Consider the following 27,723-nt stretch of genomic DNA (forward strand, 5'->3'; position numbering starts at 1 on the left):
GAATACTTGAGCCAACTTGGAAGCTGACGGAAGACCGGTGAGAGGAATGAAGTGTGCCATCTTGGTGAACCGGTCAACTACCACCCAGATGGTATTGAACTTGTTGCACATGGGTAAGTCTGTAATGAAATCCATCGACAAGTGGGTCCATGGTCGACGGGGAACGGATAGTGGAACCAGTTGCCCCGCAGGCGACTGGCGGGATACTTTATGTTGGGCACACTTTGGGCAAGATGCAATAAACTCCAAGACGTCTTTTTTCAGAGTTGGCCACCAATAGGACCTAGAGATAAACTCCAGGGTTTTTTGGATACCTGTATGTCCGGCAAAACGGGAAGCATGGGCCCAATGCATGAGCTTCTTCCTTAGCATCGGCTTCACAAAACTTTTCCCTGATGGGGGCGTAGAGTCCATCCCTACCGTGGAGAATGCCAACGGATTTATAATAGGATGCTTGTCTGAAGACTCTGACTCATTTTCTTGCTCCCATGAGCGGGAAAGGGCATCGGCCTTGCGATTCTGAGAGCCCGGACAGAACTGGAGTTTAAAGTCGAACCTGGAAAAGAAAAGTGCCCATCTGGCCTGACGAGGGTTGAGACATTGTGCGCCCTTCAGGTATAAAAGGTTCTTGTGGTCTGTAAGTATGGTGATTAAATGAGAAGCTCCCTCCAACAGATACCTCCACTCTTCTAGAGCGAGCTTGATGGCTAGCAACTCCTGGTCGCCAATGGCATAGTTGCGCTCAGCTGGGGAGAACTTCCGGGAGAAGAAACTGCAAGGATGTAAATGGCCATCTTTAGCCCTCTGAGATAACACCGCTCCTACTCCAACGGAGGAGGCATCCACCTCTAGGATGAAAGGAGAGTCGATGTCAGGCTGTTTCAGGACAGGCGCCGAGATGAACCTCTGTTTTAAAAGATGAAAAGCTTGCATGGCTTCTTCAGACCACTTGGACGGGTTAGCACCCTTCTTGGTGAAAGCAGTAATAGGCGCCACAATGGTGGAAAAGTCTCGTATAAACTTTCGGTAATAATTGGCGAACCCTAAGAACCTCTGGACCCCTTTGAGGGTTAAGGGTACCGGCCAATTCTGAATTGCTTGTAGTTTCTCAGGATCCATCTCTAGTCCGGAACCGGACACAATGTACCCTAGAAACGGAATGGACTTGACTTCAAAGACGCATTTTTCTAATTTGCAATAGAGATGATTGACACGGAGACGGGACAGAACCTCTTTAACCCAAAAACGATGTTCCTCTAAATCGTTGGCAAAAATGAGGATATCGTCTAGATCATGGGTCTTCAACCTGCGGCCCTCCAGCTGCTGTGGAACTACACATCCCAGCATGCCCTGCCTCAGTTTTACCATACCTTAATAGCAAAACTGTGGCAGGACATGCTGGGATGTGTAGTTTCACAGCAGCTGGAGGGCCACAGGTTGAAGACCCATGGTCTAGATAGACCACGACATGACGGTATAGAATGTCTCTGAAGATCTCATTGACAAAATGCTGGAAGACAGCTGGAGCATTGCTCAATCCGAAGGGCATGACGAGGTACTCATAATGTCCGTCACGGGTGTTAAAGGCGGTCTTCCACTCGTCACCCTCACGGATCCGGATGAGATTGTATGCACCTCGCAAGTCCAGCTTTGTAAAGATGGTAGCTCCGCTAACTCTGTCAAAGAGCTCAGTAATCAGGGGTAAAGGATAACGGTTCTTGATGGTAATGTCGTTCAAACCTCTGTAGTCGATGCACGGCCGCAGACCACCATCTTTCTTTTTTACAAAAAAGAAGCCTGAGCCGGCTGGGGAAGAAGAAGGTCGAATGAACCCCTTTGCTAGGTTCTCTTTAATGTATTCCTCCATAGAATGCGTCTCAGGCAGAGACAACGGATAAGTTCGGCCTCGAGGTGGAACCTTCCCTGGAACGAGATCAATCGGGCAGTCCCATTCTCTATGAGGAGGAAGGATATCAGCAGAAGCTTTACTGAACACATCCGTGAAATCTTGATATGGAGGAGGTGGAACATCAGACGACCTGGGGGAGGAAGAACAGACAGGCAATACTTTAAACAAACATGTCTCTGCACAGGAGGAACCCCATGCCAGGATTTGCGTAGTCGTCCAATCAATTGTAGGATTGTGAAGACGGAGCCATGGAAGGCCCAGGACCACAGGATGTGTGGCTCTTGGAATCACTAAAAGTGAAATAAGTTCGGAATGAAGAACTCCCACTCTCAGACGAACTGGTAGAGTCCTTAGAGCAATAACAGTATCAAAAATTTTACTGCCATCCACGGCAGTTAAGGAAAAGGAGGAAGGAAGTCTCTCGGTGGGTAGGGACCACCGTTTAACATAGGTTTCAGTAATAAAGTTCCCAGCTGCTCCGGAATCAAGGAGGGCAATGACGTTCCGATAACGTTGAGCAACTTGAAGCGAGACTGGGAGATTACAATCATGAGGAGATGGAGAGGAGATCATTACTCCTAGCCGGCCCTCTCCTGGGCGAGCTAGGGTTTGGAGTTTTCCCGGACGTTCGGGACAGGCATTGATGGTGTGAGACGGAGCTGCACAGTAAAGACAAAGAGACTCAGAGAGGCGTCTTCGGCGCTCAGCAGGAGTTAAACGGGAACGGCCAATTTGCATGGGCTCATCTTTAGATGGTGACAGTTGACGAGGAGGAGGAGCAGAAAATTTTGGAGCAGATGATCTTCCACGCTCAGTTGCTCTCTCTCTGAAACGTAAATCAACTTTCGTGCAGAGTGAGATTAGCTCATCTAACTTAGAAGGTAAGTCTCTGGTAGCTAACTCATCTTTAATAAGCTCAGATAAGCCATGCCAGAATGCAGCATACAGGGCCTCGTCGTTCCATGCCAGTTCGGATGCCAGGATCTGGAACTGTATCAGATATTGTCCTACAGTACGTGACCCCTGGCGTAAACGGAGAATCTCGGATGAAGCTGAGGTTACCCGGCCTGGCTCGTCGAAGATGCGCCTGAATGTTGACACGAATGCAGTGTAAGAAGATAGCAGGGTGTCGGACCTCTCCCATAACGGTGATGCCCAGTCAAGGGCGGAGCCACTGAGAAGAGAGATAATGTAGGCAATTTTTGTACGGTCACTGGGAAAATTGCCAGGTTGTAGCTCAAACTGAATCTCACACTGGTTGAGAAATCCCCTGCAGAATCTTGGAGATCCGTCAAATTTTGCTGGCGTTGGAAGATGAAGACGTGGAGCAGAAACGGGTAAGGTGGGTGGGGTTATAACTGGAGTCACTGTGGTTGACGCACCAGATGCGCCTGATCCACGGAGAGTTGTCTGAATCCCATCCAGCCGAGTAGAGAGATCCTGGAGACAGCGGATGATGTGGCCCTGTGCAGCCTCCTGATGTTCTAGTCGGGCTGCCAGTTCTTGCATTGGCCTGGCCGCTTGATCCTGGTCTCCGGCTGGATTCATTAGGTCAGTGCTTACTGTCACAACTGAGGGCCTGAGCTGACGGGAGGCAGCCTCAGTTGTAGGGGCTGAGATGTACCGGAACCTGGGAGGTTGTATCAGACCCCTGGACATGTAAGTAACATGAATAATAACTGCCCGAAGGCGTGACCACGACAACTTGGATAAAAGTCAATGATGTTTATTATGACAACTCCGCAACACAGCAGCAGTAAAAGAAAACGTAAAAGTCAGCAAATAATAAATACAGTTCCTGGGTACTACAGGATGGCAGGAGCCACAGGGCACTGGTAGTGTGAGATAGTTCTTATGATCTTCTAGATGGAAAGTCCTTACCAGGCCCGACTGTAGCAATGGAGATAACCCAGGATTGTGCCAGCTGGTGTTCCAGGAAAAGCTGGGTTGCTGAAGGTAAAACAGCTGCTGTGGATACTGGCTGGAACCAGACTGTTGTTAGCACGGAGTGGATACTGGCTGGAACCAGTTAAATAATAGATGAACTTGGGAGCGATGAAATATGAACTGAAATGTAGAACTTGAGAGCGGAGAAATAATAATACCGGTGGAGAGTGGTAAAGTGTAGAAAGGACACCGGCCCTTTAAGGGAAGCTGTACTCTGCTGAAAGCTGAGCTGGAAGCAGGTAATGTTGTAGCTGGAAACAGATGAATCCACAATGGATTGGAGAGTCAGGCTACACCGCAGGTGGAATGCTGGTGCGGGTCTCTATGGTGGAAGTCTTGAGACAGGAGCTGGAACCTGGAAGACAATCACAGGAGAGAGACAAACAGGAACTAGGTTTGACAACCAAAGCACTGACGCCTTCCTTGCTCAGGCACAGTGTATTTATACCTGCAGCAAGGAAGGGATTGGCTAGGCAATTATGCAGATTAACAATACTGACAACAGATTGGAGGAAATGATCAGCTGACAGAATCCAAGATGGCTGCGCCCATGCAGACACTTGGAGGGAAGTTTGGTTTGTAATCCATGTGGTAATGAAAACAGTAATGGCGGCGCCGGCCACTGGAGACAGGAGACGCCAGGCTGACAAGTGCACATCCAACCACGCGGACACAGCGGAGGCCGCGGCTGACGTAATCGCCACTCTGACACTCTGCATGCAGAAGCTCAGGGACGGCGGCGGAGGCCGCGGGAGACGCCATGCCAGATGTAATAAGGCGTTACTGTGACAGCGTCTCAGAGAGACAGGAGAGGATGCAGGAATGTGAACATTAGGATAACAGATGGGATCCGGTCCTGGAGCGCTGAGCCAGCCTTAGGAGGCATCTGATGGGTAAGAAATGGCGTCCAGATACCCGGATCGTGACATATAGAATGTAGATGGATAGTATACTTAATGACGACACAGAGGTAGGTACAGCAGTGGCCTTCCGTACCGTACTGCTATATATAGTATACTGGTGGTCACTGTGTCAGCAAACTGCAAAACTAAAATGCACCACAGGTATAGAATGTAGATGGATAGTATACTTAATGACGACACAGAGGTAGGTACAGCAGTGGCCTTCCGTACCGTACTGCTATATATACTGGTGGTCACTGTGTTAGCAAACTGCACAACTGAAATGCACCACAGGTATAGAATCTAGATGGATAGTATACTTAATGACGACACAGAGGTAGGTACAGCAGTGGCCTACTGTACCGTAATGCTATATATTATATACTGGTGGTCACTGGTCAGCAAAACTCTGCACTGTACTCCTCCTATATAATATTATACTGGTGGTCCCCAGTCCCCACAATAAAGCAGCACACTGAGCACAGATATGGAGTGTTTTTCAGGCAGACAACGTATACTGGTGGTCACTGTCAGCAAAACTCTGCACTGTACTCCTGCTATATAATACAGCTGCTCCCCAGTCCCCACAATTAAGCAGTGTGAGCACAGATATATGCAGCACACTGAGCACAGATATGGAGCATTTTTTTCAGGCAGAGAACGGATAACTGGTGGTCACTGATCAGCAAAACTCTGCACTGTACTCCTCCTATATTATACAGCTGCTCCCCAGCCCTCCCCACAATTAAGCAATAGTGCACAATCAAGTTCAACAATAACGGAGAGGACGCCAGCCACGTCCTCTCCCTAACATTTCCAATGCACGAGTGAAAATGGCGGCGACGCGCGGCTGCTTATATAGAATCCGAATCTCGCGAGAATCCGACAGCGGGATGATGACGTTCGGGCGCGCTCGGGTTAACCGAGCCATACGGGAGAATCCGAGTATGGCTCGGACCCGTGTAAAAAGGGTGAAGTTCGGGGGGTTCGGTTTCCGAGAAACCGAACCCGCTCATCACTAGTATTAACCTGGAGAAGTGATAAACCAGTGATAAGCGCAAGGTGATAACGCACTAACCAATCATTACGGATTTGTAAATTGACAAGTTAGGAGCTGTCTGGCTTGTGCGTTATGACCTTGCACTTATCACTGCTTTATCACTTCCTTATCCCTTAATACATCTGCTCCACTATCTCTCCTATCTATGAATGATCACACTTTTCTCTCCTGAATCTGTGATGAATCTCTTCCTCTAAAGCACTCCTATCTCCCCTCTGTCTGTGGAGACAGATCTGTCTCCATCCAAGACGATTTCTCCCCTCTGTGAGTAATCTGTACCCCTCTGTCTATAAGAGATTGACATTACTCTGTCTATGTATAAGAACTATGTATATCGCCATCTGTGGCGGATTTCATTCCTCCCCCATCTGAAATAAATGTTTCCCCATCTGAAAGAACACCTATCTACCCATGTCAGAGAGATCTTCTCTCTTTACTCCCACATCTATCTTCTCTGTCCCCTATGCCTGCAAGATAATCTCTATCCTGTCTGTGAGAGATCCTTTCCCCGCTGTGAAAGACACCCTCTTTATCTCTCTTGTATGAGATCCCCTCTGTCCCATCTCATTGAGGAATCTCCTCTGTACCATATGTCAGTAAGGGATCTCCACTCTAAAACCAATGTCAGTGAGGGATCTCTCTATTGTCAGTAAGCAAAATCCTCCAAGTCAATGAGGGACCAACTGCCCTATAGGCATAGGCGTGCACAGCACATTTTATTAGGGGGTGCACCGTCGGAGGGGTGTGTCTAGCACCGCCTTTTGGGCGTGTCTAGCACCATCTATTGACGGTCAACGCAATATAAAATGTCCACCCTTGTACCAATCCTAATAAAGCAGATACATTGTCAGATGTTGTGGTGTGCACCAAACAAACACCTCTGATGGCACTCACTGCAATTACACTGCTCCTCCTCAGCCTGGTCTGGCTCCCCCTCTCTTTCCCCTGCAAGCTGCAGCAGCTTACTTACAAGTCACTCACTCACTGACACTGACAGTCGCAGACTAGTACTGCTGCTGCTGGAAAAACGAGTGACGTGTCAATGTTGCTGCTCCTCATCAGTGGCTGGCGTTGGCATAGCATAGAAGGAGAGAGGTGGGCATGTGGCGGGTGTGGCGGGTAATCACATCACATCATACTGTTTTTGTACATGGAGGTGGAGCTGGGAGTTTGAAAGCCGGTGGCAGTGGAACCCTTGATTAACCCAGGTGTCCGGTCGGTAATACAGTCCTGACAGGGTGCAGCGTAGAGGGGACAGTAATCAGCTTGCTACATCAGGCATATCAGATCAGGGTGCCAGACATTAGGGGGTACCTGTGCGCACCAGGCACCCCCCCTGCGCACACCTATGCCTATAGGCAGCATTTTATTGAGGGATCTCATGCCTAATCCATGTCAGTAAAGGGCCTTCTCACCTCTCTACTTCTGTCAGTGAGGAATCTCCTCTCTGCCCCATATGAGTGAGGAATCTCCTGTCTTCCCCATTCCACTGAGGGATCTATTCTTTGCCCCATATCAGTGAGGGAACTCCCCTCCTATATGCAGTATGTAATGAGGGGTCCCCTCAGTACCCGATGTCAGTGAAGTATCTTCTCACTTCTCTGCCCCATGGCAAAGAGGGAACTCGTCTCTGCCTCATGTCAGTGAGGGATCTCCTATCTGCACCATGTCAGTGAGGGATCTTCTGACCTCTTTAACTTTCGTAAGTGAGTGAACTACTTTCTGCAAATTGGCATTGAGGGATCTCATCCATCTCTCCCCACCCTGTCTATGAAGGATCACCTCTAACCCTCCCTCCAGCCTGTGAGAGATCTGCTCTCTGTGCCGCTTATACCCGGCCAGTGTGTGTGAGGGATCTTCTCTCACTCCCTTTATCTATGAGAAATCTGCTGCTCTCTACCCCCCACCCCGTCTGTGAAGGATCTTTCTCCACACAGGAACTCTCAGCCCTTTCCCGCCATGCATTGCGGCCCCTGACAAGTCGATCCAAGATGGCGTAGAAAGTAATGACAGGTAAGTCCTGACTCCCACCCCCCTCTGCTGCCGCCGTGTCCCCTCCGCCGTCCTCCCAGTCCCGGGCACACCCGTCTCTGTAGGCCGAGCTTTCCCCGGCAATGTGTTTAAGCAGCGGCCCAGCGAGCTCCAGGGGAGGGAGGGTAGAGGCCTAGTCTACACGGCTCGGCCGTCTGTTTACATCCCCGGCCTGCTGGTCTAAGAGAGCGCCCGGCTCCGGAGCACGGTACAGGCCTGTCTGTGGAGGTAGGACACGGGTTGTTATGGGTGAGGGTGGAAGAGATGGGGCCACCACAGGGAGCGGAGTTTGCGACGGTACTTATAGTGGGGTGTGCAGGCTGTGGGGTCTCCTGAGATCTGAGAGCCGGGTGTACTAGCGTATAGAGGAGCAGCTGTGTGTGCTCCCTTGCTAGCGTGTGATTAGTTGCTGCAACACAGAAGGGGTGCTGCTGTATAATTTTGGGGGGCTTTGTAAGGGGGGGGCTATTGATAAGATGTGTAAGTGGGGTAGAAGAGTGCTGGACATTTTGTCAAAAAGTAAAGTGTAATTCTAGGGTGAGATGGGGAATATGTGTATATAAAGGTAACCTATTGTGTGCTGTAGTTAAACTTCGGATAAGTGTGGGTTATGATTTGTTTGTCCTAATTGTTCTCATTACAGATCAGTCTTTGAGGTGGTGTGTATTAAATAGGGGCTATTTTGGGTGGCTATGTATAAGCTTGTAATTCTGCTGTTCCCCCCCCCCCTCCCCCACAGGTAATCTATTTTAGTAATTACTGCAAATTTACATGGGGTTAGGAGGGTGTCTGGGTCTTTTAAAAAATTTGTATTATAGGACAGTTGGGTGCTATAGCCCAGGTGCTGTTAGTAATCCTATATTCCACGAGAGGTGCAGCACTTCACGGGCGGTATTCATTGTGTTATTTCACCCGATCTCTCATCTAAAGTGACAGGAGATCGCAGTGCGATATTCAATTGTTTCATTTTTTTTCTGATCCCGCTCATTAGTTTCAGGTTTAGCCGCGCAAAGCGACTAAACTAATGGGTGCAACATGAAAAGTTTGGGCACCCAAATGGATCACTTTTTCCTCGTTTTAGGGGGGTGGCGAGCTGAAATGATGTTAGCGTACGCGTTAGCAGAAACAATGGAATAGCTGCAGACGGGTGCGGTGTGGGGGAGGGGAGACAATAGACTACTGTCCTAAGTATGTAAAAGAACGTGACCGTACCTGCTGTTGCTACTGTCACGTTCTGTTATGTACTTGGAGCGCTCTACCTCGTGCGGAATATATATATATATATATATATATATATATATATATATATATATATATATATACTCTTGTGTACTTTTTAGCCCCAACTCTTTATCTAGAATGTTTGTTGCTTTTATATGATCTTTTATTTTAGGGGCTACGTATGTCTGCTCTTTAAATGTTGCCATAGTGGTCCTCTCTACTGTACTTATAAATCTGGGTACACTGGAGCGATGTAATCCCAAAATGTCATTTTGGAATGACATATCGCTTACATCACTTAGTGTGTACGCAGTATTGCGCGCTTCCGCAAACACTTGAAACAGTCGCTAAGTTTGATGTGCTGTGCATCAAACCTAACTATTTCTCTAGCATCCTTATTTATGCTAATGGAGGAGAGAACATGATCGTTCTGACTTTCAGTAACATCGCTGCAGTGTGTACGGGCAATCTGCGTAGACAAGCTTTTGTTCCGATGTCGGAACGAATGCACATCGTCCCATTGTGTACCCAGCTTAAGTCCATCAAGCTCACTTAATGGAATTCTTATTTGGTTGGTAATGAGTATTTTCTCTATCGTCCTAAGTGGATGCTGGGGTTCCTGAAAGGACCATGGGGAATAGCGGCTCCGCAGGAGACAGGGCACAAAAAAGTAAAGCTTTACTAGGTCAGGTGGTGTGCACTGGCTCCTCCCCCTATGACCCTCCTCCAGACTCCAGTTAGATTTTGTGCCCGAACGAGAAGGGTGCAATCTAGGTGGCTCTCCTAAAGAGCTGCTTAGAGAAAGTTTAGTTTAGGTTTTTTTCTTTACAGTGAGTCCTGCTGGCAACAGGATCACTGCAACGTGGGACTTAGGGGGAAAGTAGTAAACTCACCTGCATGCAGAGTGGATTTGCTGCTTGGCTACTGGACACCATTAGCTCCAGAGGGATCGAACACAGGCCTAGCCGTGGAGTCCGGTCCCGGAGCCGCGCCGCCGACCCCCTTGCAGATGCTGAAGCGTGAAGAGGTCCGGAAACCGGCGGCTGAAGACTCCTCAGTCTTCATAAGGTAGCGCACAGCACTGCAGCTGTGCGCCATTTTCCTCTCAGCACACTTCACTGGGCAGTCACTGAGGGTGCAGAGCGCTGGGGGGGGGCGCTCTGAGAGGCAAATATAAACCTTATACAAGGCTAAAAATACCTCACATATAGCCCATAGGGGCTATATGGAGATATTTAACCCCTGCCTGACTGGAAAAATAGCGGGAGAAGAACCCGCCGAAAAAGGGGCGGGGCCTATCTCCTCAGCACACGGCGCCATTTTCTGTCACAGCTCCGCTGGTCAGAACGGCTCCCAGGTCTCTCCCCTGCACTGCACTACAGAAACAGGGTAAAACAGAGAGGGGGGGCACATTAATGGCTATATATATATATATTAAAGCAGCTATAAGGGAGCACTTAATATAAGGATATCCCTTGTATATATAGCGCTTTGTGGTGTGTGCTGGCAGACTCTCCCTCTGTCTCCCCAAAAGGGCTAGTGGGTCCTGTCTTCATTAGAGCATTCCCTGTGAGTTTGCGGTGTGTGTCGGTACGTGGTGTCGACATGTATGAGGACGATATTGGTGTGGAGGCGGAGCAATTGCCAAATATGCAGATGTCACCCCCCAGGGGGTCGACACCAGAATGGATGCCTTTATTTGTGGAATTACGTGATGGTTTATCTTCCCTTAAACAGTCAGTTGAGGACATGAGGCGGCCGGACAATCAATTAATGCCTGTCCAGGCGCCTCAAACACCGTCAGGGGCTGTAAAACGCCCTTTGCCTCAGTCGGTCGACACAGACCCAGACACGGGCACTGATTCCAGTGACGACGGTAGAAATTCAAACGTATTTTCCAGTAGGGCCACACGTTATATGATTTTGGCAATGAAGGAGACGTTACATTTAGCTGATACTACAGATACCGTAAAACAGGGTATTATGTATGGTGTGAAAAAACTACAAACAGTTTTTCCTGAATCAGAAGAATTAAATGACGTGTGTGATGAAGCGTGGGTTGCTCCTGATAAAAAGTTGATAATTTCAAAAAAGTTATTGGCATTATACCCTTTCCCGCCAGAGGTTAGGGCGCGCTGGGAAACACCCCCTAAGGTGGACAAGGCGCTCACACGCTTATCCAAACAAGTGGCGTTACCCTCTCCTGAGACGGCCGCACTTAAGGATCCATCAGATAGAAAGATGGAAGTTATTCAAAAGAATATATACACACATGCAGGTGTTATACTACGACCAGCTATAGCAACTGCCTGGATGTGCAGTGCTGGAGTAGTTTGGTCAGAATCCCTGATTGAAAATATTGATACCCTAGATAGGGACAATGTCTTACTGTCGTTAGAACAAATAAAGGATGCATTTATCTATATGCGTGATGCACAGAGGGATATTTGCACACTGGCATCTCGGGTGAGTGCTATGTCCATTTCAGCCAGAAGAGCCTTATGGACACGACAGTGGACAGGCGATGCGGATTCAAAACGTCACATGGAGGTTTTGCCGTATAAAGGGGAGGAGTTATTTGGAGTTGGTCTATCAGACTTGGTGGCCACGGCTACTGCCGGGAAATCCACTTTTTTACCTCAAGTCACTCCCCAACAGAGAAAGGCACCGACCTTTCAACCGCAGCCTTTTCGCTCCTACAAAAATAAGAGAGCAAAGGGCTTGTCGTACCTGCCACGAGGCAGAGGAAGAGGGAAGAGACACCAACAGGCAGCTCCTTCCCAGGAACAGAAGCCCTCCCCGGCTCCTGCAAAAACCTCAGCATGACGCTGGGGCCTCTCAAGCGGACTCGGGGACAGTGGGGGGCCGTCTCAAAAATTACAGCGCGCAGTGGGCTCACTCGCAGGTAGACCCCTGGATCCTGCAGATAATATCTCAGGGGTACAGGTTGGAATTAGAGACGGATCCTCCTCATCGTTTCCTGAAGTCTGCCTTACCAACCGTCTCTTCCGAAAGGGAGAGGGTGTTGGAAGCCATTCACAAGCTGTACGCTCAGCAGGTGATAGTCAAAGTACCCCTATTACAACAAGGAAAGGGGTATTATTCCACTCTATTTGTGGTACCGAAGCCGGATGGCTCGGTAAGGCCTATTCTAAATCTGAAGTCCTTGAACCTCTACATAAAAAAGTTCAAGTTCAAGATGGAGTCACTCAGAGCAGTGATAGCGAACCTGGAAGAAGGGGACTTTATGGTATCCTTGGACATCAAGGATGCGTATCTACACGTTCCGATTTACCCCGCACACAGGGGTACCTCAGGTTCATTGTTCAAAACTGTCACTATCAGTTTCAGACGCTGCCGTTCGGATTGTCCACGGCGCCTCGGGTCTTTACCAAGGTAATGGCCGAGATGATGATTCTTCTTCGAAGAAAAGGCGTATTAGTTATCCCATACTTGGACGATCTCCTAATAAGGGCAAGGTCCAGAGAACAGCTGGAGACAGCTTTAGCACTATCTCAAGAGGTGCTAAGACAACACGGGTGGATTCTGAATATTCCAAAATCCCATTTAATCCCGACAACTCGTCTGCTGTTCCTAGGAATGATTCTGGACACGGTTCAGAAAAAGGTTTTCCTTCCAGAGGAAAAAGCCAAGGAGTTATCCGATCTGGTCAGGAACCTCCTAAAACCAGGAAAAGTGTCAGTACATCAATGCACAAGAGTCCTGGGAAAAATGGTGGCTTCTTACGAAGCAATTCCATTCGGCAGATTCCATGCAAGAATATTCCAAAGGGATCTGTTGGACAAATGGTCAGGGTCGCATCTGCAGATGCACCTGCGAATAACCCTGTCACCAAAGACAAGGGTGTCACTTCTGTGGTGGTTGCAGAAGGCTCACCTATTAGAAGGCCGCAGATTCGGCATTCAGGATTGGATCCTGGTGACCACGGACGCCAGCCTGAGAGGCTGGGGAGCAGTCACACAAGGAAGAAACTTCCAGGGAGTATGGACGAGTCTGGAAAAGTCTCTTCACATAAACATTCTGGAACTAAGAGCAATCTACAATGCTCTAAGCCAGGCGGAACTTCTCCTGCAAGGAAAGCCGGTGTTGATTCAGTCGGACAACATCACGGCGGTCGCCCATGTAAACAGGCAGGGCGGCACAAGAAGCAGGAGTGCAATGGCAGAAGCTGCCAAGATTCTTCGCTGGGCGGAGAATCACGTGATAGCACTGTCAGCAGTGTTCATCCCGGGCGTGGACAACTGGGAAGCAGACTTCCTCAGCAGACACGATCTTCATCCGGGAGAGTGGGGTCTACATCCAGAAGTCTTCAACATGTTAATAGACCGTTGGGAAAGACCAATTGTAGACATGATGGCGTCTCGCCTCAACAAGAAACTGGACAAATATTGCGCCAGGTCAAGAGATCCACAGGCAATAGCTGTGGACGCACTGGTAACTCCTTGGGTGTACCAGTCAGTGTATGTGTTTCCTCCTCTGCCGCTCATACCAAAGGTATTGAAGATCATACGGCAAAGAAGAGTAAGAACAATACTAGTGGTTCCGGATTGGCCGAGAAGGACTTGGTATCCGGAACTTCAAGAGATGCTCACGGACGAACCGTGGCCTCTACCTCTGAGAAGGGACCTGCTACAGCAGGGTCCCTGTCTTTTTCAAGACTTACCGCGGCTGCGTTTGACGGCATGGCGGTTGAACGCCAGATCCTAAAAGGGAAAGGCATTCCAGAAGAAGTCATTCCTACCTTGATTAAGGCACGGAAGGAAGTCACCGTGAAACATTATCACCGCATTTGGCGAAAATATGTAGCGTGGTGCGAGGATCGGAGGGTTCCGACGGAGGAATTCCAACTGGGTCGTTTCCTACATTTCCTGCAATCAGGATTATCTATGGGTCTCAAATTGGGATCCATTAAGGTTCAAATTTCGGCCCTGTCAATATTCTTCCAAAAAGAATTGGCCTCTGTCCCTGAGGTCCAGACTTTTGTCAAGGGAGTACTGCATATACAGCCTCCTGTGGTGCCTCCGGTGGCACCGTGGGATCTAAATGTAGTTTTAGATTTCCTCAAATCCCATTGGTTTGAACCATTGAAAAAGGTGGATTTGAAATATCTCACATTGAAAGTGACTATGTTACTAGCCCTGGCCTCTGCCAGGAGAGTATCTGAATTGGCGGCTTTATCTTATAAAAGTCCTTATCTAATCTTCCATTCGGATAGGGCAGAACTGCGGACTCGTCCGCATTTTCTCCCTAAAGTGGTATCAGCATTTCATCTGAACCAACCTATTGTGGTGCCTGCGGCCACTAGCGACTTGGAGGACTCCAAGTTGTTGGACGTTGTCAGAGCCTTAAAAATATACATTGCAAGGACGGCTGGAGTCAGAAAATCTGACTCGCTGTTTATATTGTATGCACCCAACAAGTTGGGCGCACCTGCTTCTAAGCAGTCGATTGCTCGTTGGATTTGTAACACAATTCAACTTGCACATTCTGTGGCAGGCCTGCCACAGCCTAAAACTGTAAAAGCCCACTCCACAAGGAAGGTGGGCTCATCTTGGGCGGCTGCCCGAGGGGTCTCGGCATTACAACTCTGCCGAGCAGCTACGTGGTCGGGGGAGAACACGTTTGTAAAATTTTACAAATTTGATACCCTGGCAAAGGAGGACCTGGAGTTCTCTCATTCGGTGCTGCAGAGTCATCCGCACTCTCCCGCCCGTTTGGGAGCTTTGGTATAATCCCCATGGTCCTTTCAGGAACCCCAGCATCCACTTAGGACGATAGAGAAAATAAGAATTTACTTACCGATAATTCTATTTCTCGGAGTCCGTAGTGGATGCTGGGCGCCCATCCCAAGTGCGGATTATCTGCAATACTTGTACATAGTTATTGTTAACTAATTCGGGTTATTGTTAAGGAGCCATCTTTAAGAGGCCCTTTCTGTTGTCATACTGTTAACTGGGTTTAGATCACAAGTTGTACGGTGTGATTGGTGTGGCTGGTATGAGTCTTACCCGGGATTCAAAATGCCTCCCTTATTGTGTATGCTCGTCCGGGCACAGTACCTAACTGGAGTCTGGAGGAGGGTCATAGGGGGAGGAGCCAGTGCACACCACCTGACCTAGTAAAGCTTTACTTTTTTGTGCCCTGTCTCCTGCGGAGCCGCTATTCCCCATGGTCCTTTCAGGAACCCCAGCATCCACTACGGACTCCGAGAAATAGAATTATCGGTAAGTAAATTCTTATTATTTGTGCATATATGGTAATCTAATTTGATCAATTATTAGGAGTACTGTATTTTTTTTGTATTTTTTTTTTGTATAAGGGGCGATGTTGGTTTTGATTTTGCATGTAGTGTAAGATTATATAAAAAAACAACTTGTGTGCCACACACATAAGGGGCAATTCCCCAAAGCCGATCAGCAATCTGATTCTCTGACCGACGGATTTCGAGATAGTTGATTTCTCAGGGTATCGGCAAAATCCGGCATGTTAAAAATCCTTGATCAATTCTGATTTTTTTGGGGGGTCGGAATCAGCAAATCAAGATAATTTGCAGATCACCCGACCCAGGCATCGGCAGAACAGGGAGTTGCCCTGATAGATGCCTGATGTATTGGCCCCTTATAGTATTAGTATTTTGAAGTATTTATTTTGGGATAAATAAATCTGTTACATAACACAACTTCTTGGCTTACATGTCACAGCCGTAGTATTGCTAACGAACATACATTTTTTCCCCATACGTCCTAGAGGATGCTGGGGTCACCATTAGAACCATGGGGTACAGACGGGATCCGCAGGAGACATGGGCACTTTAAGACTATCAAAGGGGTGTGAACTGGCTCCTCCCTTTATGCTCCTCCTCCAGACTCCAGTTTTAGAATTGTGCCCAGTGAGTCTGGACGCACTACAGGGGAGCTCTACTGAGTTTCTCTGAAAAATAATTATGTTAGGTTTTTTATTTTCAGGGAGGCTGATGGTAACAGTCTCCCTGCTTCGTGGGACTTAGAGGAGAGAAGTATGACCAACTTCTAGTGAGTTCAATGGCTCTGCTTCTGGCTGACAGGACACCATTAGCTCCTGAGGGTGCTGATCGCTGGGTACGCATAGATGCTCACTCCCACAGCCTGCCGTCACCCCTTACAGAGCCAGAAGTCAGAAGACATGTGAGTAGCAGAAGAAAAGAAGACTTCTTCAGTGATGGCATTCTGAGGTACCGCGCAGCGAACGGAACGCTGCGTGCCATGCTCCCACACACACAGCACTGCGGGGGGGGGGGGGGGGCGCCGCCCTGAGCAGCAAAAATCCTCAATTTCCACTGGCAAGAGGGGACATTAGTGCCAAGGCACTGTCCTAACCCCCGCCAGTATAATTATTTAGTAAAAATATAAGCTGGACAGAAGCGCGCCATTAAGGGGGCGGAGCTTCTTCCTCACAGCTCACTCTCAGCTCGGCGCCATTTCCTCTCCACACGGCTGCAGAGACGCTGGTCCTTCCTCACACTGCTGACAAGTATCAGGGTGCAAAACGGGGGGTGGGGGGGGGGCACAGTATAATTTGGTGAAATATATTTGATATTTAAAGCGCTACAGGTTTGGGGCATTCTTTAGTGTTTACAGACCCGTTAATTTGGCGCTGGGTTGTGAGCTGGCAAATCCCCTCTGTCTCTCTCTGACAGACTTTACTGTGGGTCTGTCCCCTATATGCCCGATGTGTCTGGGGGTGTTTGGTACATGTGTGTCGACATGTCTGAGGCCAAGTGCTCTTCCCAGGAGGAGGCTGTATTAGGGACACAAACGGCTGTGGGGGTGACCCTGTCGGCACCGTCAACTCCTGATTGGGTAAATGTTTTGAATGCTAATATGGCTCTTATTAGTAAGAGATTAGGTAAGTCTGAGTCTCAGACCCAGGCATTGAAGAAATCTGTGGAGGATGTGTTATTACAAGTCCAGGACCCCTCGGGGTCACAAAAACATACTTTTGCCCAGTTGGCAGACACAGGTACCGACACGGACACTGATTCCAGTGTCGACAATAGTGATTCCAGATTAGATCCAAAATTGGCAAAGAGCATTCAGTACATGATTGTGGCGGTTAACAATGTATTACATATCACTGAGGACCCTGCTGTTCCTGATAAAAGGGTCTGTATGTATAAGGAAAAGAAACCTGAGATAACGTTTCCTCCCTCTTATGAACTGAACACTCTATTTGAAAAAGTCTGGGAAAGCCCTGACAGAAAGTTTCAGATTCCAAAAAGGATTCCGGTGGCTTATCCGTTTCCCTCTGAGGATATGGAAAAGTGGGAGTCACCGCCCAGTGTAGACAAGGCCCTATCATGTTTGTCTAAAAAGGTGGCTCTCCCGTCACCTGGCACGGCAGCCCTTAAGGACCCTGTGGATCGTATGCAAGAAACTACGTTAAAATCCATTTATGCGACCACAGGTACGCTACTCAGACCTGTCATTGCATCTGCGTTGGTGAGTAGTGCTGTGGAAAAGTGGGCAGATAACTTGTCATCTGATATAGATACCCTAGATACCCTTGATGCTGGGTTATATCAAGGATGCTGCAGCGTACCTAAAGGAAACTGCGAGATATATTGGCCTTTTGGGATCAAAAGCCAATGCCATGGCAGTCTCAGCTAGGCAAGCATTGTGGATTCACCAATGGAATGCTGATGCTGACTCCCAAGAAAAATATGGAATCTCTACCATATAAAGGTGGTGCCTTGTTTGGTGACTGCTTCGCTGATTTGGTATCTACGGTTACCGCGGGTAAGTCATCCTTTTTGCCTTATGTTCCTCCACGACAAAAGAAAACACACCACTATCAAATGCAGTCCTTTCGGCCCAATAAATACAGAAAAGGGCGAGGTTCTTCCTTCCTTCCTTGCTACTAGAGGAAGGGGAAGAGGTAAAAGATCACCAGCCTTGTCGGGTTCCCAGGAGCAGAAGTCCTCCCCGGCTTCTGCCAATTCCACCGCATGACGCTGGGGCTCCTCTGCGGGAGTCCGCACCGGTGGGAGCACGTCTCAAACTCTTCAGTCAGTTTTGGTTTCGTTCGGACCTGGACCCATGGGTTTTACAAATAGTATCCCAAGAGTACAAACTGGAGTTTCAAGACGTTCCCCCTCGCTGATTTTTCAAATCGGCCTTACCAGCTTCTTTTCCAGACAGGGAGGTAGTATACGACGCAATACAAAAGTTGTGTTAAAATCAGGTCATTGTCATGGTTTCCCCGTCACAACAGGGAGAAGGCTTTTATTCAAGCCTGTTCTTGGTCCCAAAGCCGGACGGCTCGGTCAGACCAATCCTAAACCTGAAATCCCTCAATTTCTACCTAAGAAAATTCAAATTCAAGATGGAGTCTCTCCGAGCAGTGATCTCCACTCTGGAGGAAGGGGATTTTATGGTGTCGATGGACATAAAGGATGCCTACTTACATGTTCCCATTTATCCTCCGCATCAGGCTTACCTGAGGTTTGCAATTCAGGATTGTCATTACCAATTTCAGACGTTGCCGTTTGGTCTGTCCACGGCTCAGAGGATTTTCACCAAAGTGATGGCGGAAATGATGGTTCTCCTTCGCAAGCAAGGAGTCACGATTATCCCCTACTTGGACGATCTCCTGATAAAGGCCAGATCCAGGGACCAGTTGGTGCAAAACATTGCACTCTGCCTGACAGTTCTTCAGCAACATGGTTGGCTCCTAAACTTGCCAAAATCACAGTTGATTCCGACGACGCGGTTGTCATTTTTAGGAATGATACTGGACACAGAACTACAGAGAGTTTCTCTTCCAGTGGAAAAGGCGCTGGAACCTCAGTCTGGTCAAACAAATTCTGAAACCAGCAAGAGTGTCAATCCATCAATGCACTCTGTTGCTGGGGAAGATGGTTGTGGCCTATGAGGCCATTCAGTTTGGCAGATTCCATGCCAGAGTGTTTCAGTGGGACCTGTTGGACAAGTGGTCCGGATCCCACCTGCACCGAAGGATAATCCTGTCTTCCAAGACCAGAATCTCACTCCTGTGGTGGCTGCACAGCTCTCACCTCCTAGAGAGACGCAGGTTCGGGATCCAGGACTGGATCCTAGTAACCACGGATGCAAGTCTCCGAGGCTGGGGAGCAGTCACACAGGGGAAAGCTTCCAAGGAAGATGGTCAAGCCAGGAATCTTGTCTCCACATAAACGTTCTGGAGTTAAGGGCCATTTACTTCTACAAGCGGAACATCTTCACAATCTGCCCGTACTGATCCAGTCGGACAATGTAACAGCAGTAGCGTACATAAACCGCCAGGGCGGAACAAAAAGCACAATGGCAGAAGCCACAAAGGTTCTCCGCTGGACGGAAAAGCATACAAGCGCTCTGTCAGCGATCTTCATTCCAGGAGTGGTCAACTGGGAAGCAGACTTCCTCAGCAGACACGATCTCCATCCAGGAGAGTGGGGCCTCCATGAAGAGGTCTTCACAGAAGTGACAAGTCATTGGGGAATTCCTCAAATAGACATGATGGCATCTCGTTTCAACAAGAAGCTTCAGAGATATTGTTCCAGGTCGAGGAACCTTCAAGCAATAGCAATGGATGCACTGGTGACACCATGGGTGTTTTCAGTCGGTGTATGTATTCCCTCCACTTCCTCTCATTCCAAAAGTTCTAAAGATCATAAGAAGAACAAAGATTCAAGCGATACTCATTGTCCCAGACTGGCCAAGGAGGGCTTGGTATCCAGACCTTCAGGAATTACTCATAGGAGATCCCTGGCCTATTCCTCTACACGAGGACCTGTTACAGCAGGGGCCGTGCGTGTATCAAGACTTACCGCGGCTACGTTTGACGGCATGGCGGTTGAATGCCAAATCCTAGCCCGAAAGGGTATTCCCGGTGAAGTCATTCCCACACTTATTCAGGCCAGGAAAGGAGTAATGTCTAAACATTACCACCGTATTAGGAGAAAATATGTTTCTTGGTGTGAATCCAAGAAGGCTCCTACGGAAGAATTTCAGCTGGGACGTTTTCTCCATTTTCTACAAGCAGGTGTGGATGCGGGCCTAAAGTTGGGCTCAATTAAGGTACAGATTTCAGCCTTATCGCTTTTCTTTCAAAAACAATTGTCCTCCCTTCCAGTAGTTCAGACTTTCATGAAAGGTGTGTTGCACATCCAACCTCCATTTGTGCCTCCTGTGGCACCATGGGATCTTAACGTGGTGTTGCACTTCCTTCAATCACATTGGTTTGAACCTTTACAGAAGGTGGGGTTAAAATTCCTCACTTGGAAAGTGGTCAGAATCTGTTGGCCTTGGCATACACAAGGCGGGTGTCTGAGTTAACGGCCTTGTCTCACAAGTGCCCTTATTTGATCTTCCATGAAGATAGAGCAGAGTTGAGGACTCATCAGCAATTTCTGCCGAAGGGGGTTTCATCTTTCCACATGAACCAACCTATTGTGGTGCCAGTGGCTACTGACGCCTTGACTGAGTCAAAGTTTCTGGATGTGGTCAGAGCTTTGAAAATTTATGTCGCCAGAATGGCTCAGGTTAGGAAAACGGAGGCTCTGTTTGTCCTGTATGCTCCCTACAAGATTGGGTGTCCTGCTTCCAAGCAAACCATTGCACGCTGGATCTGTAATACGATTCAGCATGCTCATTCCACGACTGGATTGCCGTTACCGAAATCGGTGAAGGCCCATTCTACTAGAAAGGTGTGCTCTTCCTGGGCGGCTGTCCGGGGGTCTCGGCATTACAACTTTGCCGAGCAGCTACTTGATCGGGTTCAAACACTTTTGCAAAGTTTTACAAGTTTGATACCCTGGCCGATGATGACCTCAAGTTTGGTCAATCGGTGCTGCAGAGTCACCCGCACTCTCCCGCCCGTTCTAAAGCTTTGGTTTAACCCCATGGTTCTAATGGTGACCCCAGCATCCTCTAGGACGTATGAGAAAATAGGATTTTAATAATCCTTTTCTCTTAGTCCGTAGAGGATGCTGGGCACCCGTCCCAGTGCGTACAATATCTGCAGTTATTAGTTGTGGTTACACACGTGTTGTGTTACGTTTATAGTCAGCCGGTTGCTGAAATTGTTCATGCCGTTGGCTTGTGTTCTGTTGAATGCCACGTTGTGAGGCATGCTTGAGGTGTGAGCTGGTATGAATCTCACTTAGTTTAACAATAAATCCTTTCCCCGAAATGTCCGTTTCCCTGGGCACAGTTCCTATAACTGGAGTCTGGAGGAGGGGCATAGAGGGAGGAGCCAGTTCACACCCTTTGAAAGTCTTAAAGTGCCCATGTCTCCTGCGGATCCAGTCTATACCCCATGGTCCTAATGGTGACCCCAGCATCCTCTACGGACTAAGAGAAAAGGATTTACCGGTAGGTATTAAAATCCTTTTTTTCCCCATAGTAATTAGCTTTTTAAGATTCACTTGGTATTTGGGGAAAGGTGGTGTCAATCCTGTACTTTTCAGCAATGTATTTGTGAATATGGAATTTGCATTTTGCGGCTTGTGGCAATTTCCAAAGCAATTCATTCTCAGTGGTTCTCCCAGAAATTACATTGACTTCTCTAAAGGGGATGCAGTTAAATTACCGGCAGTCGAGATCCCTCCGGTCAGGATACCAACGCTGGAATCCCGACTGCTGACAATGCCGCCAGCTGGAATCCCGGCTCACAGGGGCTGGTCCCACTTGTGGGTGTCCATGACACCCATAGAGTGGTGACAGCACTCTCTGCGATCGCCCCGCTGCCGGCATACTGACGGCCAGGATGCCGTTGTTTGTGTACTGACGGCCGGCATCCCGACCGTCGGTAATTCATACTGATCCCATTTAGATGTCATAGACGCCTTTAAACCCAAAGACACTGTGCAAAAGGTCTCGATAAAGCTGGGCCCAGTCTCCCTTACTACAACATCATCCAGTGGGATGAAGCAGAGCAGGACACCCGGCTGCTGCCCTGAGGTCATTTACCTGGTGCACAGTAACTGGCTGTGCTGCGGCTCCTGTGCTCCTGTCACCCGCTGCTCCGCCCGCTCCATTTTACAGGCTTATTCAAGTTTGTTAGTAAACAAAAAAAGTAAGTATTTGAGCAAAACCATGTGCACTGCAGGTGGGACAGATGTAACATGTGCAGAGAGAGTTAGATTTGGGTGGGTTATATTTCTGTGCAGGGTAAATACTGGCTGCTTAATTTCTACACTGCAATTTACATTTCAGTTTTAATACACCCTAAATTTCTCTGCACATGTTAAGGGCCCCATACACTACTGCGACATGTCCGTCTGACATGTCGCAGGCGATTACCCCGGCAACCTCCCGGGCAGCAGGATCGGCCAAGATACATTGTATGTTGTCCTTTTGCATATAATATATCTTGGGAGATCCCAGCCACGCCTGAGGGGTCCGACATATCACAAGTGCAGCACGTTCAATCTGGAGGATCCGATCCGATGCTCACGGGAACGCGCATCGGATTAGATCAGAAACCCCTCCAAAATGCCTGATTTCACCCAATATATCTGGCCGAATGCCCAAAATCGGATGAAATCGGGTATTATCGTTCTAGTGTATGGGGCCCTTTACATCTCCCCCACCTGCAGTGCAACATTGTTTTGCCCTATTGCTTACTTTTTTGGTTTGCTAACAAACCTGAATAAGCTCTGTAGTGCATATTTCTTCTCGTGCCTGAGGAGGCTGCGAGAAGCATTGTCACCCCTGTGGCTAACCGGTGTGTAGCCAGAGCAACAATTGAATTGCTCTGTTTTGTGTCACCTAGTGGCGCAGGAGGAAACAATTGAATCACCCCCTAGATTGTGCGTGCAGCATTTTCTAAGTGTATTTGCTACCATGTGAAGAAGTGAGTTCATTGTATGCATGTCTGTATGTGCTATATATCCTTTTCACTCCTCTTTGGATAAAAGTTCTACCTAAAAATGTGAAGGAGTACTTTTATTCAACACAAAAAAACATAGCATGGCCACTAGGTGCTACGGGTTGGTATTGGGAGACCGGCATTTGGCATCCTGGGTGTCACCATACCGACTCAGCTCGCCAGATTGCTGGCTTGGTGGGGGCGGTGAGCACAAGGAAGCTACTTGCAGGCTCCGTGGCTCGTTGCGCTCACCACAGGTTCTTTTCCCGCTCTATGGGTGCCATGGACAGCCACAAGTGGAAATAGTCCTTTAGTAGGCATGGCCAGAGATAGGAATTACGGTGTCGGTATAGTGACCGGCATGATCCTGACCGCCAGTCAAATTAGTACATCCCGGTGCTACATGTAGCTTTTTTCGGATTGCAGATAGAAAAACCACAGCTGAAATCCAGCACTGTTGAAATGAATGCAAAACACTGTAATCAATCTCACACAAGTTATTAGCCACTATATTTGTATACAGAAGCGTTTCTCCAACAGATAATCTAATGCAAATGAGGACACTTTATGGGGAATTCTGTTCAGGATAATGACTGTGTACAATTGATCAGTATGTTGGCTATTATTTCCTTGCACCCCATAAATGTGCAAGAGAAAATTAATACATATTGTGTGCCATATTAGACAATGGGCCTAATTCAGACCTGACCGCAAAAGCAAAATCTTTCTCTAATGGGCAAAACCATGTGCACTGCAGAGGGGGGCAGATATAACATGTGCAGATAGTTAGATTTGGGTGGGTTATTTTGTTTCTGTGCAGGGTAAATACTGGCTGCTTTATTTTTACACTGCAATAAAAAATTTCAGTTTGAACACACCCCACCCAAATCTAACTCTCTGCACATGTTATATCTGGCCGCCCCCCCTGCAGTGTACATGGTTTTGCCTATTATAGAAAAATGTTGCTGTTGCGATCAGGTCTGAATTAGGCCCAATGGGGGTCATTCCGAGTTCGCTCGTTGCTGATTTTCGCTATACTGCGATTAGTCGCTTACTGCGCATGCGCTTAGTTATTTTACACAAAAGTTAGGTATTTTACTCACGGCATAACGAAGCTTCTTCATCGTTCTGGTGATCGTAGTGTGATTGACAGGAAGTGGGTGTTTCTGGGCGGAAACTGGCCGTTTTCTGGGAGTGTGCGAAAAAACGCTGGCGTTTCTGGGAAAAATGCGCGAGTGTCTGGGCGAACGCTGGGTGTGTTTTTGACGTCAAACCAGGAACGAAACTGACTGAACTGATCGCAATGTAGGAGTAAGTCTGGAGCTACTCAGAAACTGCTAAGAAATTTCTATTTGCAATTCTGCTAATCTTTCGTTCGCAATTCTGCTATGCTAAGATACACTCCCAGAGGGCGGCGGTTTAGCGTGTGCAATGCTGCTATAAAAGCAGCTAGCGAGCGAACAACTCGGATTGAGGGCCAATGTACGCAGATTTGCACTCCTTCCAGCGTTTTTTTTTTTTAACAGCAGAAAAACCCTGCTTCAAATACACAGGTGTAACACCAGACTTATGCCAACACAGAAAAGTAAAGTGAAATTCTGAGTATAACTTGTTTATACATCCATATTGAAAGTTGTTCTTGACGATTTGTTGACATATTTCTTAGTCAAACTTACAGGATGGCATACACATATCGATACATCACAGCTGTCTCAGTTCTGAAACGTTTTTAGAGATAGATGATGAACTTTTGATCTGATCAGTGTTCTTGCTTAGCACAATTACCCAGTGTCTGCTACATTACCATGTATTCTTTGGGGCACTTGGGGCCATGTATGTTCAGCCAGCTAGGCTGTGGCATCAGAAAATCTTGGAATGTCTTCAAAATGGAGCAGATGAGGTCACTTAACATTTGCTCAGGGACATGTCTGGGCGGCTTCGGGTTTGAATGACATTTTGTACTGTTGTGTCGTGTCAGTATGTGGTTATCTTTTTATCTCTTCCAGAGTATTAGCTATATAATATTTCTCTTACATCCTAGAGCAGTGATTTACAACCTTTTTTGCTTGTGGCACACCGAACAATATTTTAAAACTGCCAAGGCACACCATCAGTTACCCACAGAAAAAAACAAAAAACACACATTGGCCCTCATAGTAAAAAAAATATCTACACATACATTGGCCTACACAGAAAAAACAATCACATTGCTCCCCACATAAATCATATTGCTCCCTACATAAATCCTATTGCTCCCCACATGAATTATTCAAATCCTTATTCTCCCCACATAAATCCTATTGTTCCCCACAGGAGAAAAAACAAAACAAATATTAGCCCCTACTGGTCAGCTGTCCTCCTCCCTGTACCTCAGTGGCGGGGATTGTTCATAGTGGAGTGCTGTGAATACTGAGCAGTGGGCAGTCGGGCAGTTGTGGATGTAGGTGGGCAAGGAAAGCTGTGTATGCAGGCAGGAACTGAAAGATGTGTGCAGGTGTGTGGGCTGGCTGGGTGGTGAGAAGCTGCGGCCATGACCTATGATATCACACCACCCCGTCTTCAAGGCATACGTCACGGCCAGAGCACGACTGATCCTCTAAGAAGAGCCCAACAATTCACTCTGAGGATGCAGGAAGCTGCTCTAGCGACGCGGCACACCTTGCAACTGGTCGCGGCACACTAGTGTGCCACGGCACACTGGTTGAAAAAGCCTGTCCTAGAGGATACTGGGGTCCATTTTGTACCATGGGGTATAGACTGGTCCACTAGGAGCCATGGGCACTTTAAGAATTTGATAGTGTGTGCTGGCTCCTCCCTCTATGCCCCTTCTACCAGACTCAGTTTAGAAAATGTGCCCGGAGGAGCCGTTCACGCTGAAGGAAGCTCCTGAAGAGTTTTCTGCATTTATTTTATCTGTTTGTTATTTTCAGGCAGGGCTGGTTGGCACCAGCCTGCCTGCTTCGTGGGACTTAGGGGGGGGGGGGGGGGGGACACGGCCCAACCTCTTGAAGGGTTAATGGTCCCGTTCCCCACTGACAGGACATTAAGCTCCTGAGGGAACAATTCGCAAGCCCCACCACGGCGAGCGCACATTCCTGCAGCACGCCGCCAACCCTAACAGAGCCAGAAGAAAGAAGAGTGGTGAGTAATAAGCTGGCGGCCCGGTTAGCGGGGCGCTGGCCATTATAGTGGCACGAGGGTACCGAGACGCACGGCTTCTAATTGGGGCGGAATGCATCTCCAGACACAGTACACAACTGCATCTCGGTACACGGTACCCATACTGGCAACACAGCCTTAAAACGGTTTCTGTCCATTTTAAGCACCAAATTACTCAGCCAGCATGAAAAAAAAAGCGGGAAGACCGCGTGCCATTGAAGGGGCGGGGCTTCAATATCAGATGATCCAGCAGTTCACCAGCGCCATTTTCTCTCTGCAGTGGACACAGACGCTGACTGACTGTGAAGCGCAGCTCCTCCAGTGTGACTCCAAATTACCTCAGCAGTACGGGGAGACATAGGGTGGAGCGATTACTAGTGTACTAGGTCCCCTATCAGGGTACTTAGTCTGCGACCCAGCTAAGCTTGGCATTAGCGGTAAAGGCGCACACCGCAACTGTGTCTCCCTGAAGGGCTCTTTGTGGGTTAATTGTGCTTAACCTTTTCCTGTGTGTGTGTGCTGTCACATTTACATTGTTAGTCAAAGAGTGTGTTTCTTGTACAGCGGGGTGTTCCTCTTCACCAGGGGGCTCACTACTGGGCACTCAGGGTACACAGAATAGCGGGGCTGAACCAGAGTGGGTTAATTCTCTGAAAGGAATGATCTCCACTTTTTCTACAAAATTGTCCCGCAATGAGAAAGAGATGCAGTACTTAAAACAGACTCTGGATGAGTTTATGAACCGAGACTCAGTCCCCTCCCATTTGTCCGCAAAAGCGATCTCTGGACCATATCCTGCGGTCTGACTCTGACACTGAAGGGTCAGACTTGGGGGAGGGGATGCAGCACTGTCAGAGGGAGTAGAGGCTCTATTAGAAGCTATCACAGATGTTCTGCATATTCCTGATAAGGTGTCAGAGGAGTGTGAGGAATCTTATTTTAATGTAAAAAAAGAAGTCCTCAGTCACTTTTCCTGTGTCAAACGAATTGAATACCCTGTTTGAAGAACTGTGGGTTAATCCTGATAAGAAATTTCAGATCCCTAAAAGGTTGCTCTCATCTTTTCCCTTTCCTCTGGAGGATAGGAAAAAATGGGAAAATCCACAGATAGTGGACGCATCAGTCTCTAGGCTGTCACAAAAAAATTGTATTGCCTGTTCCTGGTGCAGCCTCCCTGAAAGACACGGCTAATCGTAAAATTGAGACTACACTCAAATCATTGTACACAGCTGCTGGGGTGGCCCAAAGACCCACTATTGCATGTGTGTGGATCACAAAAGCCATTGCAAGATGGTCAGGTAACCTATTTGAGGGGTTAGATTCCTTGTCTAGGGGGGATGTTGTTTTACTCCTGCAGAATATACGGGACTCTGTGAACTTTATGGTGGAAGTCATAAAAGAGAGAGGCTTGCTTAACGCACGCACTACTGCTATGGCAGTGACGGCACGCAGGGGCAGATGCGGAAGAAAGATACATAGACTTATCCGCAGTAGCTGTGGAGATCCATTTGTCTAGTTCATCTCCAAACAAGGCCTCTCCTGTGAATGGTAGACCTTCCACGCCTTTCCTGGACAGCTGACGCGGACTCCAGGAAAGGCGTGGAAGG

General features: G+C 48.1%; 1 protein-coding gene across 3 annotated transcripts in view; it reads left to right on the forward strand.

The window, feature by feature from the left end:
• Nucleotides 1-7,720: 7,720 nt before the first annotated feature.
• HELZ (helicase with zinc finger) overlaps nucleotides 7,721-27,723 on the forward strand; it is a 403,350-nt gene continuing 383,347 nt past the window's right edge. For 2 of the 3 annotated variants that reach the window (XM_063960827.1, XM_063960829.1), the window contains exon 1: nucleotides 7,721-7,831. The gene's annotated coding sequence lies outside the window, so the exon portion shown is untranslated. Of the gene's footprint in view, nucleotides 7,832-7,869; nucleotides 8,078-27,723 lie in introns of those variants that run through there. The other variant, XM_063960828.1, reaches the window with a different exon arrangement.

This window comes from Pseudophryne corroboree, chromosome 3 (genome assembly GCF_028390025.1).
Source record: "Pseudophryne corroboree isolate aPseCor3 chromosome 3, aPseCor3.hap2, whole genome shotgun sequence".
NCBI classification, from domain to species: Eukaryota; Metazoa; Chordata; class Amphibia; order Anura; family Myobatrachidae; genus Pseudophryne; species Pseudophryne corroboree.